Source organism: Manduca sexta, chromosome 26 (assembly GCF_014839805.1).
Source record: "Manduca sexta isolate Smith_Timp_Sample1 chromosome 26, JHU_Msex_v1.0, whole genome shotgun sequence".
Classification (NCBI taxonomy): domain Eukaryota; kingdom Metazoa; phylum Arthropoda; class Insecta; order Lepidoptera; family Sphingidae; genus Manduca; species Manduca sexta.
In genome coordinates, this window is record NC_051140.1 from 17,300,679 (window position 1) to 17,314,573 (window position 13,895).

At 34.5% G+C, this 13,895-nt stretch overlaps 1 protein-coding gene across 1 annotated transcript in view; it reads left to right on the forward strand.

The window, feature by feature from the left end:
- The first annotated feature begins 2,787 nt into the window (after positions 1-2,787).
- LOC115451827 (uncharacterized protein DDB_G0287625) overlaps positions 2,788-13,895 on the forward strand; it is a 178,534-nt gene continuing 167,426 nt past the window's right edge. The window contains exon 1 of the mRNA XM_037443104.1: positions 2,788-3,188. The gene's annotated coding sequence lies outside the window, so the exon portion shown is untranslated. The remainder of the gene's footprint in view (positions 3,189-13,895) is intronic.

Sequence of the window (13,895 nt, forward strand, 5' to 3'; positions counted from 1 at the left end):
TTAATATTTTTGTTTTCGGATGCGTTGATATCTTTTTCTTTTATTGCTGCCGAAGGCAGACAAGCTAACAGCCGACCTGTTGGTAACTGGTTACCGTTGCCCATGGACGTCGGCAGTGTCACAGCCAAGCTGCTGCCTACGGTGATTTTTTTTTAAATCTCATTTAAAGAAGGACAAGTCATAACGCCGAGGAAAACCGTGGGAGGAAGTTCATTCTCATTTCTTGGAAAGCGGACCTCTATTTAACTTGAAAAATATTGGGCGTAATTATTCCACTTTTACCATCTATCTCAAAGATACAAGACATTTTTTACTAATAAACGAATTATACTTTTGAATGTTAAAAAGTTTTTGCTGCTTGTACAATCGCGTTTTGAATTTGTACTGAGCGTTTAATGCCCTACGGTAAAGTATCCCCTACCTACACACTCAGACCATTTACATTTTATTTACTTTAAAGTCTTGAACGGCGTTGTACTGTTGGGATGACGTAGTGTTTACCATTATGCGATCACACGTTACATATAAAAAATATTGTTTGCTCTTTGAAGACATATGACTCTAACTACAATGAACATAAACAACACTATTAATGTGATTTTTTTGAATCATTAAACCTTGGAAAACTTTTGATACTGGCCACAAATAAAAAAAAGTTAAGAGTCAGTCGGTCAAATGTAGGCGTTCCTTTTAAATTAAGGAAAAACATAAGTAACTACTGGTATTTACCGTTTGCGTCAAGCGCATTGCAGGTTCCTTTCTATTTGCTAAGCAATATTGAACTTTATATCCTTTTATACTTTTACTTTATTGACCTAAATAGATGTATTTAGGCCGTAACAAATGAGTGGTCGAACCGAGGGTTGTTGGTATAGTGGACGTAGTAGTGGAGTAGACGGCATAGGACTTTAGTCCGTTTATATTAGGTGTGTTTTTACTCTTGGATGTTTTTGATGGATTTTTAGTTGTTTTTGTGGTAGAGATATACTGTACCCCGTACAATACTCTATTGGATGAATGAACCGGTTCGAACGAGGTAATTTCAAGAAAAAGAAAATTAAATATTTTCTTGCCTTAACTTAGAAGAATATCGTGCATAAGTTCTAATTATTTTTAACCGAAGGATTTAAATTTACGATTCTCGTATATTGCTTCTTTAATTATACCTAAACCCTCGATTTAAAACTTAATTTTCACTATTCCTAGAAGGTATAAGGCCTGGTATTTTGGGTGATTCCCTTAAGTAGTGTTGCCCGTCATGAGGTTGGTCGCCGTGGGATCGGTTAGGTGCGCACCTGCCGGGGCACTGTGCGGAACCAATGACCTCTATTACTGACCTCTAATAGGCCTTTATCAGCCGCCTGTGAACTTAGGGGAGAATTTATAATTACCAATTAAGTATAGAGTAATGTGAAGACGTTTGTATTTTTTTTTTCATTTAGCATTTAAAATATAATAAACATTAAACACTTAATTGAAGAGTGTCATACATAGCATATGATAAATACTTATAGCGGTAGCGTAATTTGCTATGGAGAGAACCTATATGAAATTTGTTGAGAGTCCTTCCAGCGCCGAATACTTTCCTGCATAGGCCACTCGGCTTGTGCTGGACCCCATCTCTCGCGTCCAGGTGCCTATTGTGTGAAGCAAAAAAGAAATCCCCGATTGCAACCATACGTTTGTATCTAAAATCATGAGGTATGGGCTCCTGCTTAAATTTTGCGTATTACGGAATGAGAGGGGCTCCTAAAGCTAGGGAGCTTTATATTATTGATACGGCTGATACAGCGGATACGCCTGTTGTGTGTACTATATATTTGTACCAGAGAGCCGGTTTGGTCTCTCAATATCTTGGTCAAAATATCTGCGTCCACAAAACAGAGAATCGAACCCGTTGCCTTTCATACTGCCGCGGATGTCAATACCCGATTATCTAACTGCGGCGATGTTTTTTTCGTGTTCTGCCCGACATCGCCCGCGTCTGCGGTGCTGCACGCGATGTTCCAAACTTGTTTATGGACAGATGCGAGTCAGCAGATGCCTCGCTACAAATGTCACTAGCATTTCCATGTTCCATGATAAAATATAATACTTATCATCTTCGAAAAATTTAAATTTTATGTTTAATTTAATGGCAAAAAATATTGCTTTTATTTGAGGTTTAGTTCAATCGGTGGAGACATTAAAACGGTTTGATATTTTAAAATACATCGTAACATTAATTGATTATTATTTTTAATGATTGTCAAAATATCCATGTTCAATGTGATAAAAACATTAAGTACTTATCTAGTACTTAAGAATTTTTAATTAAAATGTCGCGGTATAATAACAAATGCGGCAACCAATAAGTTAAATGGGATTAGCGCAGGTGTTAAAAAGAAAATTAACAGCAAAGTTCAGCGCCCGCCGCCCGGCGTCTTTACGATGTTCCTTCGGGACCTGCCGGCCAGACGGCACGAACAAAAAGCCAATTTCATAAAACCATGCACCCGACTAAGGGCCCATAACAATAAATGAGCAAACGTACAGAACCTAATACCTCAGCCAGACGCTATTTTCATTGATGCAGTGGTCGTATCAGCAAAAATACTCAAGTCCATCGATTATTATGCTCCACCGAAACGTGACGTGCGAAAATCGACGCACCAATGTAAACGGAATTTGTTTTCTGACCACCTCGGCATGGCGCCGTGGTGGAGGAATCTGCAAGTCTACCACACAAACGCAAAGTTGCGTCGAGACGCGCTACGAGGAGGCTTTGATTGCACACTCGGTTAAATTTTAAGATCGCGCGCCAGTCCGCACCGTGCTGCCGCCGGCGACGCTCGTGTCGTGTGGCGCCGCGACGCCGAACGTCCGACATCGCGAAAAAAGTTTACATACGAAACTTTCCTATCAGACTTTCCTTTCAACCTGTGTCCTGTTGAATTGGAACAGTCTCGTCGTCTAACTGCTGAACGCGAGTAGTGACCTTCTAAAACCGGAATTTTGCATCCTCCGAAACGGGTTTAGTCTCGGAGCCCGCTGCGCAGGACTTTCGTGAAGTGCTAACTTGATTTTCAGAGTGGTGTGTTTGTGCGAGCGACTGGATTTTTCACACAATCAGTACACGGAACAGGGGTGACGTTGTTCCGTCAGTTCTTAAGGTCGGCTCCCTAGTAAAAGTGCTTTTAAAAGTTTCAGTAAGTATTACAATGTCAATACATCCATTTTGACAAAATTGCATGTAAAACACACTTAATTTGTATTAAAGACAATTAATGAAGTTGACAATGCAACTCTAACAATGAAAATAATTGCATAGACAGCAGACATTGATGGCCAATCGTCGAGACAGTCCTTGCCCTTGTCGTTGTAAAAAGTGAACTAATATCAAAGGCAAACGATTTAATTCGGTTCGCAGTTTGTAAAAAATAACTCGGTCAGCGAGTAAACAATAGTGCTTTTATCTATGTAGAGTAATCAGCAAAATCATTCATAGACCACGCACTATTGATGATATTAACGAAAGACGTTAATGCTTTACTTTTTAATTTCCTTTAGAAGGTTCGGATCACTTATCGTCTTGGAGTAGGTACTATAATTATGTTTTATTGCTTTTTAATAACGGCGAAGTATAGACACTAAGCAACTGATAACATCAGAAAAAATACGATGTTTTTCTCACTCAACTTTCGCTCCATTCAATTTATTTACGTATTATGGCGTACAGTTCTCCTTGCGAACGACCTTTGCGATACAATTTTGCGTGAACCGCAATCGAAAGTGCCATGTGTACGCCTCTCCGAGAACAGATGTGCAAAAAACTGTCGCTATAAAGTATAAACTATCAAGAGGTTGCAAGAAAAATTTTTGCAGCGTCAACTTTAAAACAGCCAAACTCTGCGGTGTTACTAATGTGGTTTAAGTTTTATTTAAGAGAAATTATGACGCGGCTTGAACTTTACTCGACTTTGTTCTTTTATTTTACTCGAGAGATTTAATATTTTATTTCATAACGTAGCAGTGAAGTAAGACTGATTTTCACAGGTCGTAATGTCAAGGTTGCCAGTCGGATACTTATTTATTTTGAAACAGGTGACTTTGTGATTATTTGATATATAATTGAAATTGAGTAATGTTTGGCTGAAGGTTTTTCGATGTAATTAACTTTTGTACTTTGCTTTGTGTAATGTAAAAACACTTTCAACAATCATGAGTATAAGTACCTACTTATTACTAAGAAACAAAATTAGCATATTACAAGATTTATAAATATATTTTGATATTGCAAAGTAAAAGAACAATCACATAATATACGCTATATTTTTATACTCTAGGATTAATAATAACGTAATGTGACATAAAACACAAAAAATACGAGCGATTGCAAGTTAAAAATAAACCAATGCACTCGTGCGTTACTTCGCATCGAACTTAGCGTACTCCAACAAGAAATACTATACCGAAAAATGTTCGTAACTTTATTCACTGTGCAGGTTATATTTACGAAAATAATAAACGTGTTGTTAGGAACGTTTATACGAGTCACTAAACAAATAAAATAAAATATTTTGTTTTTATTTTTTTAAACCGAAATTTCAGTAATTCATTCAGCCAGTATAAATCTGATCATAGAAATGAAAAAAATATGATTTAAGGCGATACCTCAAGGTCCATTTTCATACATTTTGTTTCACCTTTAATCTGGGTAACTAAACAAGTATTGGCAAGTAAAGAATTTAAATTCACGTCTAGTTAGTGATTAGTTCTCGCAGTTGAAAGAAAAACGTAAAAATAATTAATAATCATGGATATTTCTGCCTTTAAAATTTAATACGACGAAATTTTAAAGGCCGAAATATCCAAGCATATTAATTATTTTTACGTTTTTCTTTCAACTGCGAGAACTAATCACTAACTAGACGTGAATTTAAATTCTTTACTTGTCAATACTTGTTTAGTTACCCAGATTAAAGGTGAAACAAAATGTATGAAAAATGGACCTTAAGCTATAACCTTAAGTTTGTTTTTATTCAGGTACTAATAAAAAAATAAATATAACTTAAAAATTACCAACAATAAAATTATTGTATTCAACTAAATTGATTTGTAAAATATTATTGTAAACTTTATTTCACCCCTAAGTTCATCTCCCCCGTACAAAATAAAAATAAATTTCTTATAGTCTCAAATAAAAAAAAATATATTTTATAATATAACAATAAGTGTCCTTTAAATGCTCTTGAAATAAGTTTGACCTTTTTAAAGTTTGTCATGAGATTTTAGATCAAAGTTGATAAAATGTTTTTCGTACAAAACGTCTGACATGGATAGACCAGAAATCAGATTGTTTTTTTAATGTTCTTTATTTTACAAAAACCGGAATCCGTTGATACGTTGGTAACATTTATGAATTTAAGACGTCTTTGCAAATTTAATAAGAATTCTTAAGATGTACCATTTATCATCCACGTGAACGTATTTAGGAACGTACATTTTGTGTTGGGCTTTCGTATTAAAGCGGCGATAGCCTAGTAAAGCGGCGATAGCCTAGTTGGGTGTGGAACGGACTGCCGAGACGAATGTCCGCAGGTTCAAATCCCAAGGGCACACACCTCTGACTTTACTAAAAAAATCATGTGTGTATTCTTTGTGAATTTATCGTTCGCTTTAACGGTGAAGGAAAACATCGTGAGGAAACCTGCACATCTGAGAAGTTCTCTATAGGAATTTCGAAGGTGTGTGAAGTCTACCAACCCGCACTAGGCCAGCGTGGTGGACTAAGGCCTAATCCCTCTCAGTAGTAGAGGAGGCCCGTGCTCAGCAGTGGGCAAGTATATAATACAGGGCTGATATTATTATTATTATATTATTTCGTATTAGAGTGAAAACGGTAATCTTTTTGGTAACTTAAACCATTTTATTTTTTATCAATAAATTTACAAAGAAAGCTAATGTATTCCACATAATATACAATATTTAATATCTCTAATTTTTCTCATAATATTATTGTTATGTTTTTTAAATTATTTTAAAGCAACGATATTATAGATATATCGTGTTATTTCGCGTGCTAAAGATTTTATAACGAAATTTTTAACTCACAGATTTAAACGTAGTCATAAGTATTTTGATTAAGGTAAATAATAATTATAAAAATAACACACTTTAAATAATAACCTTAATAATACACTTACATATTAAAATGTTACTGAAATTTGAGCTACATGGAGTGGCAAAATTAAAAGTGAAATGAAAACAAGTCAGTCCGTATTGTTTGGTTTGAAAATTCGGACCTCTGCAATGTAGTAGACAGCTGAAATTAAATTAATAATTAAAACTGAACGACGAAAAAAACTAAAGATTTCAAATTATATCGACAATGAATTTTTACTAACAATGTACACATAATTAACCGGACCACCCTCTCCTAATAGAAAAATATACAGGAAAATAATTTATTCTCGAAATGAAAGTGCGCACGTGCCGTCCTCTTTGGCCATTCTTATCGTATGTCTGACACCGCAAAACAAAATGGCCAAACTAAAAAAAAAACGTAAAAAGTATCTGGTCATGTCACTTTTCAAACCTGTGATACACTGATCGAATGGCGACCTCAAATGGTACTACAATATTGGAAAGACTTTCACATCACAAGCGCAGTTCATTTGCGATTTGTAAAATTGCTCGAACGAAACCGTTGTTTGCGATAAAAATAATTAAATTAATCGTCCATTTTATCGCTCGTGTTTTATCTTCGCGCGGCGGAATTATAATATTAATTGTGACGTTTCGCGGATAACTTCTGGATTAATTAAATTTAAAACACGAACGATTTGGTTTTATCTGTCATTTATTTTTTGCATAATAGTTTTTTACAGTGTCGTTGTTTTTAAGTTTTATGGTCCATTGGTATAGTCTCATAATTTTGCTGTTGCCTTTTTTATGTAAATGATCGTAATTAAATTTTATAAACTATTATAAAGAAAAAAGATTTTTGTATATCTGTTTAATTTTAAACTATATACCTACATATGAATAACCGCGATAAAATCCGTAAATCGTTTGATTTCAATATCCAACATACGTGTAAACATAAGAAATCTTCATAATCTAATAATAACCTAAATGTACTGATAGCCGATTTAGAAAATTAGTTCACGAATAAAAAGCTACAATACTCTTGAGAGCTATATGCTGCCTTAACCCCGGGAATACCCGTTAATGCATGCGGAGCCGAAAGCAAATACTAGTATTTCATAATTCTATCGTCGAAATAACGTCATTAAATATTTTCTGATCTCCCTCCCACCAACGCGGGGATGATAAATGATTTTTATTTTTTCAAGGAACCCTCCATTAGATATTTCACAGCACCGATCGAAAAATGCAACAAAAATTATTGGTACATCGCCTTCGCAAGTATTTAAAATGTTAAACTGACATTTAGCCACCTGTCTGTGAGAGGTTTGATAACGTGATAGTTGTATGACATACACGAAACATTGGAAGTGAATTTAAATGATGATCAAATTAAATTCTATATATTTAATCGCTATTTCTACACACGATCCGAATCGCTTTTTTCGATCTATCAAAAATGGACCAATCAGAAAACGTTTTTTTGACGTTTACAAATGAGTCATTTTGATTGGTTCATTCTCGGATTCGGATTGAAGATTGATATTGGGATCCTTTATTGACAAAATCCGTAAGTGTCACTGAAAATGTAATCACTATGCACAAGTCCATGTATTATATGAAATATGCCGCTCATTAGCTAGAATTAGTAACGTAGCGAGAGTTTTTGTCACTCGGAACGGACCCAATGTATTTGCCGCCCCAAAGAACCGGGCGAGAGTTTATTTCGGCGCCTTGGACGCAAAAAAAATTTCGCGTGGCGAGGCAGGCGCATGACCCAACTCTCAATTCTCCCCTAAATATTGCCAAATAGTTAACACGCCTAAAGATTTTGTAACACCCATTCTGCTCCCCACCTAAAAATGCCATCCCCCTCGCCCTAACTACGCTATGCCGCTAGTTAGACTTATAGGTAAGTAGGCACCTATGTTACTCAACTTAGATCCACGACATGTTCCCGGGACGAGACACTAGCGGGTTCCAAATTGAGTTTGGACAAACTAAAGGTAACTTATCCGTGTAGTTTAAAGGAAACATCTCCGGTTCCTTAAAACTCCATCTCCTTTAGCCTTGAAAACAGTATTGTGATTTGACTTCACGTCAGCAACAATATTTCCTTCAGTTATACTATTAGCGAGTTAAGTTTGTTATCAAGGTGTTTCTAATGCAATACTGTGGACAATTTTAATGTGTGTGCGATACGGTCTTGGATTTCTTAAATAATATTAATAAAATTATTAAATATGTTGCTTGGATATTTCTTATTTTAAGAATTGAAAGTACTAGAAATACTGTTATATTTAAAATTATTTTTACCAGTTTTAAATAGAAGTTGCGCCAAGACTGGTGATTAAATGTTAATTCCTGAGACAGCTTTTTGTGCTCTCCGCGACACTATTTCGGGTGGTAAGATGAAGTTAAATTTTGAATATTTTAAATGAATAAGTCTGTAAAGTTTTGAATAGTAGTCCTTAGATTAAATTTTCTACTGCAGATAATGCATTTGATTTGTAAAACGACTTTGCTTGGGGAATCACTCCTTTTAATCTTAGTTCCCTTTGGATCGTAGATTCAGTTAACGACAAGATGAACAATTTACTCTCATGGTATGCTATGACGGGCCATAGACAGGTTTAAAGCATTCAGGACTTTAAATTATTATTACACATGGCGATGTTAAAAATATTAAATACACACAAAATTTGTAGTAGTTGCGACTTTAGTAGGGTTATATCCAGGACCGTAAGCATCAACATATATCTATACACATAGTAAAATTGTAACAGGCCTATCTGACATTATAGATATTGAAGAAAACTAACATGGAGGTATATTTAGACAAGAGTCTAGAAAGATCTACAAAAACCACAATAACAGTTTTTAAAACTTTTGTCTGTCTGTATATTTGTACACGCATAACGCATGATGATTTTGCTAGATATCTATCCTCGATTTATTCTGGAAATAGATAAAGCGGGACTTATAACCTGGAAAATCTTTCAGGCGGGTGACGGACGCCGTGAGCAAAAGCTGGAATAAATATAAAGCTATGATTTACACGGAGATGTCTTGAAGTAATATAATTGTCAGTTTTTATGATTTATGTACAATCTTTCCACCGTTTAATGAGGGATTCCGTTGTATCGTGTCTGACCGTTTTTCAATAATACGTCGACAAACTTCCTTACATGTTATGTAAACGTTTGTTCGAATAATAAACACTATTTGCATACTATATTAAGCGGTAAAGATGAAGGTCGTCGTATGATTGGACTACTAGAAGGCTGAGGAGCAACTATTGCACCAATGTTTTGCCGAGATTATTTTTTGTCGTGTGGTATGATTGACGAGCTAATCGCCATATTATTATTTGATATATTATTTCCAATTCCACGTAATCCAAACGTTTTGAGAAATGAAGAAACTCGGATACATTTTGGTGGCCGAGACAAAAAATTTAACCTACAACCACGCTTTATAAGTCTCATTGGCATTCCAGAGGTGAATCTTTCAAAAGCGAAAATGTTGATATTATGTTATTTTGAAAAGGAAAGGATTTCTGCGACGCAAATGCTGATAATCTGTCTACGAAGCGTGAGGTTGCAAATTCGACTGCCGAATCGAAATTACTTTTTATGTGATCCGTTATTTCTTTCCGATCACCAGTTTTTCTTATAAATCTTTATACCCATGGTAAGGTACTTTTACTTTAGCAACAATACCATTTTCCATCGGTGTCACCACTTTCGATTCCCGATTACTAACCTAATTACAACTGTGATAAAGTTTAAATTCAAATAAACGCTAGAAAGTGGTTTATCCGCACGTTTATTGAGCATTAACACTACACTTATATTATTACCTCACACAATACATTTTCACGTCTTCGGTCACGACTTAAATGATAATGATATTGCATGTCAAAAATTATGCATTGTACGGTATTCCGTGCTAAATCACAGTGTAGTTTGACATTACAAATGCTAGAGGATTAATGACGAAGAATGACCAAGCGGTTAAGGTGAGCTGATATCTAATGGCTGCTCTTTGATCGCAGAGGTCCAATCGATCATGGATAAAAAATGGCGAATGTAGGCCTGATAAGATTTGCAAAAGCATTAGCGTCAAATCTGTTCAGCAGATATGGAAGTGTACGGTTTATTTTTTTGTTAGTGATGGTAAGATGTAGTACAATGTGATAAGAAATTAGTACAATTATAATTAAAATATTGTAATAAGACAATTCTTTACAATGTTCTCAAAGTAGCAAAGGCCCTTCGCAATATAGCATTGCACTAGAAAAGTGATATAACGGACCAAAATTCAGAATTTACACTATTATTAAATAGTGTTAAAAAAACCTTTAAATCTCCAAATGATTACTGCTTTGTATTTAGTATAACAGCCTAAATTAAAGCTATTTGAAGAAGATTAGAAACTGCCATCGAAAATGCGTAGAGTACAATAACAAACAAGAAACTTCATGTTTATCGTAGTCATCTACAGTTCTACGTGACATCGTGGTTACATCACTCAAGATAAACTCGTCAATTTGATGCAAACGCAGGTGGCTACCATTATAACACATAGGGCTGCCGTTGGCAATCTGATGGTAGAAGTTGATGAAGTTCTAAAACTTTTGGAATCAGAAAATTTTGTGACTATGGAGGTCGTGAGATATAAATGAAGTGTTCTAAAACCTCTGAAACTGCTATACAGTTTAAGTAGTAATATTAAAACTGAGCATCATAGTATAAGTGATTGGAATTAGCAACTTTAAATCTATTTGTAATTCATATTTTTTTGGATTGAATATTAACATAACCGTTACACAAAGACGAACACATCGGATTCCTGTTTTTTGTTTTGTTAAAAATATTTGTGTTAATTCCGGATTAGGCATTGGAAACCGGATTATCTAGATCTGACACTTGCTAACCCTGGTACATGAATACGCAAAAAACATCGCTATTCCGATGGATGACTGCAAATTATTCCGCTTTCTTGTTCGCCGACGTTTTGATTTTGACTATCTAAAACTGGTCGCTATTTTTTATAGTCGGCTTTATGGATGTATCGGTTTCCTACGATGTGTGAACGAGAAATACCAGTCAAAGCTAATATGGTCTTTATCTCTTCTAATTTATATTCGAGATCCGCTTACAGCTCGAAAAACCATTAATAAAAACATAGTTTATGTCATACATGATGTAAAACTTAATGATGCTTATGACATTATGTATTAATGGAACTTCTAAACGACTGGCTGATGTTAGGTTTTCACAAGTAATTATTTAACTTCAACGAGGCGAAACAAAACACCATGTTAAATTCATCCTTGTAACGAAATAACCGTCTACGGTTGATTTTCTAATAGTACGTAATTTTTGAGTTCATGGACATGGGAACCCAACACAATGCACCAACTTGTAAATGTACAATATGAAAAAGCTTTTAAACATTGCAAAATATATGTTGCAATTGAAGACAAATCGCCAATGTTCATAATGAATGATCCGACTATAATACTGGATCAAATGTAAAAAGACCTTGTGCTTGTAATGCACATGTCGTTATACGTTGTGAAACGAGTGTCAACTTTATAATTCAACCAGTTATTGCACGCCAGTTCGCACGCACTGATGAAAAGTCTTTTTTTGTACTTCGGATGAAAGCAATTTGTATGCTAATTTATGATGGAGTAAAAAAGATTAAACCGGCTTATAAGGAGTGCATCCTAATTGTTAAGACGCTCTTGTTACTACTTCTATATTGAAACTTTAACTATCTAGCACCTAAGACTTTAAATTCATACGTAAGGTTAACGAAACATTCTAATTTGCTGGAAAATCTGATCAGAAATGTCAAAGTATTCGTAATGTCTTATTTTTGAATTTTTGGTTTTAGTATTACTTAAACCCTATTTCTAAATATAGCAGATTCAATTACAGTACATATAAATAGTATACTCAATTTGAACTAATGGACTGGAGAGTAGAGCTGCAGCAGATCGCTGTGTGATCCCTATCACACAGCGATCAGATAAAATATCTATAATAATTTAACGAAAACTTTACCAACCGTCAGATTTATGACGGAGACCAGTTTATTTCAAGTTTGACTGGACCGCCTTAAGTGCTCATCCGTAGAACATTGGCATTACAAGGTCATAGAGAGAATCATTAATAATAAAAACGATTTCTGCATACGGTAGAATATATTAATATGCGCTGTTGTAAGTTTGCAATTTATTTATTGTAATTGTGTGTACTTCATCTGCATGTTACTTACGAGTTAATGTCGCACAAAGCTGTTGTTACGCTAGCTTTGGAGTTGTAATATTAGCATATTGTGTTCATAACACTCTTCATATTCGAAGTACCCCACAAGGATTATTCATAAAGACCACAATTTTGTTTACAACTGCTTTGCGGCCTTAAATAATGCCTTGTCTTTTGTTTTATACAAATACAGAATTGAACTTAGGTACTTCAATGCCACCCACATATTGTATAATTTTTCAATCACATGTAGACTTTATCAGTTATGTCGACATATGACCTAACAAATTTTCTTTTAATGTCCTCGAATTTGTCTATTTTTAGTGTATTATTTCTAATCTTGATATAATTCAATGATAATTCAACATCTTTGAATTCCCTTTAACCACAGCTTTCCTTTTTCAAACTTTATTTATGATGCCTTCGAAATTACTTCGAACAGTCGATCTGTCACGCACGAGATATATGTTTATAGCAATTTATTCTTAACGAACGTTTATTATGACATGAATACAGATTAGTGAGATCATGATCCGTCAAATTGTCCACATCACCTTGACACATAGGTAAGCAACCTTCATTACTTATGTTTGTACTTCTATACATGTTATCGATGACTTAAATCATTACTGGTTCGACGATGCTATTTTATTGAAATAAAATTTTAATTCGCATTTGCCAAGGATTCCAAGTTTATAGGAACAATCATAAAATCGACAATTAACGATAGTTAAAGTTTAGTTATAACATGGTTAATTAGAATATTAGTGATTCATAAATCATATTCTATTTATTTAAATTCTGATGCGTTCGTCTCTAAAATTTAGAGGCAATCTTGTATCGACATTAGAATATTCCAACTGCAACTTGTTTTAGTATGTTGGCTATGCTTGCTTTGTTCGTATTTAATTTATCTGATCGTATATTATTTTATCTGACAGATTGCAAGAACTACTGCATAGCCAAAATTTAAGCACTATCCGACATTAAGAAATAATCATTGAAATGTCAATTTTAGACAACTATAAAACAAGTTTAGTGTTATGAAATTTATGGCATAATGTCATATCGCAGGAATTTTATTAAAAACAAACTCCGAAAAATAAAATTTTGCAATCAAAAAAAACTATAAACTTCCAGAATTCGTATTTCTGAATGTATCTTTCAATTGTGATCAGGACCAACTAGTTTTAAGATATTTCGAAATACAGACTTTCTGCCACCGCAAATTCACATTTATACCAATTAACAACGTATTATTGACTCGTTATCTCTATTGTGCGAGGTAAATCAGCGGACTTTATCAGGGTACATTACGAGTACAATACAAACGTAGGCAGAGCATTCATAACCAGAACTTAGAATTAAGGCGTGCAGGCTATTCAATGTGTGTGGCCTTCGTGTGCTTCTGAATAGCGGGGTAAATATTGACCGACAACATCTGTTCAAGAATTTAAACCGAGATATGAATGAGCTATGTATGAA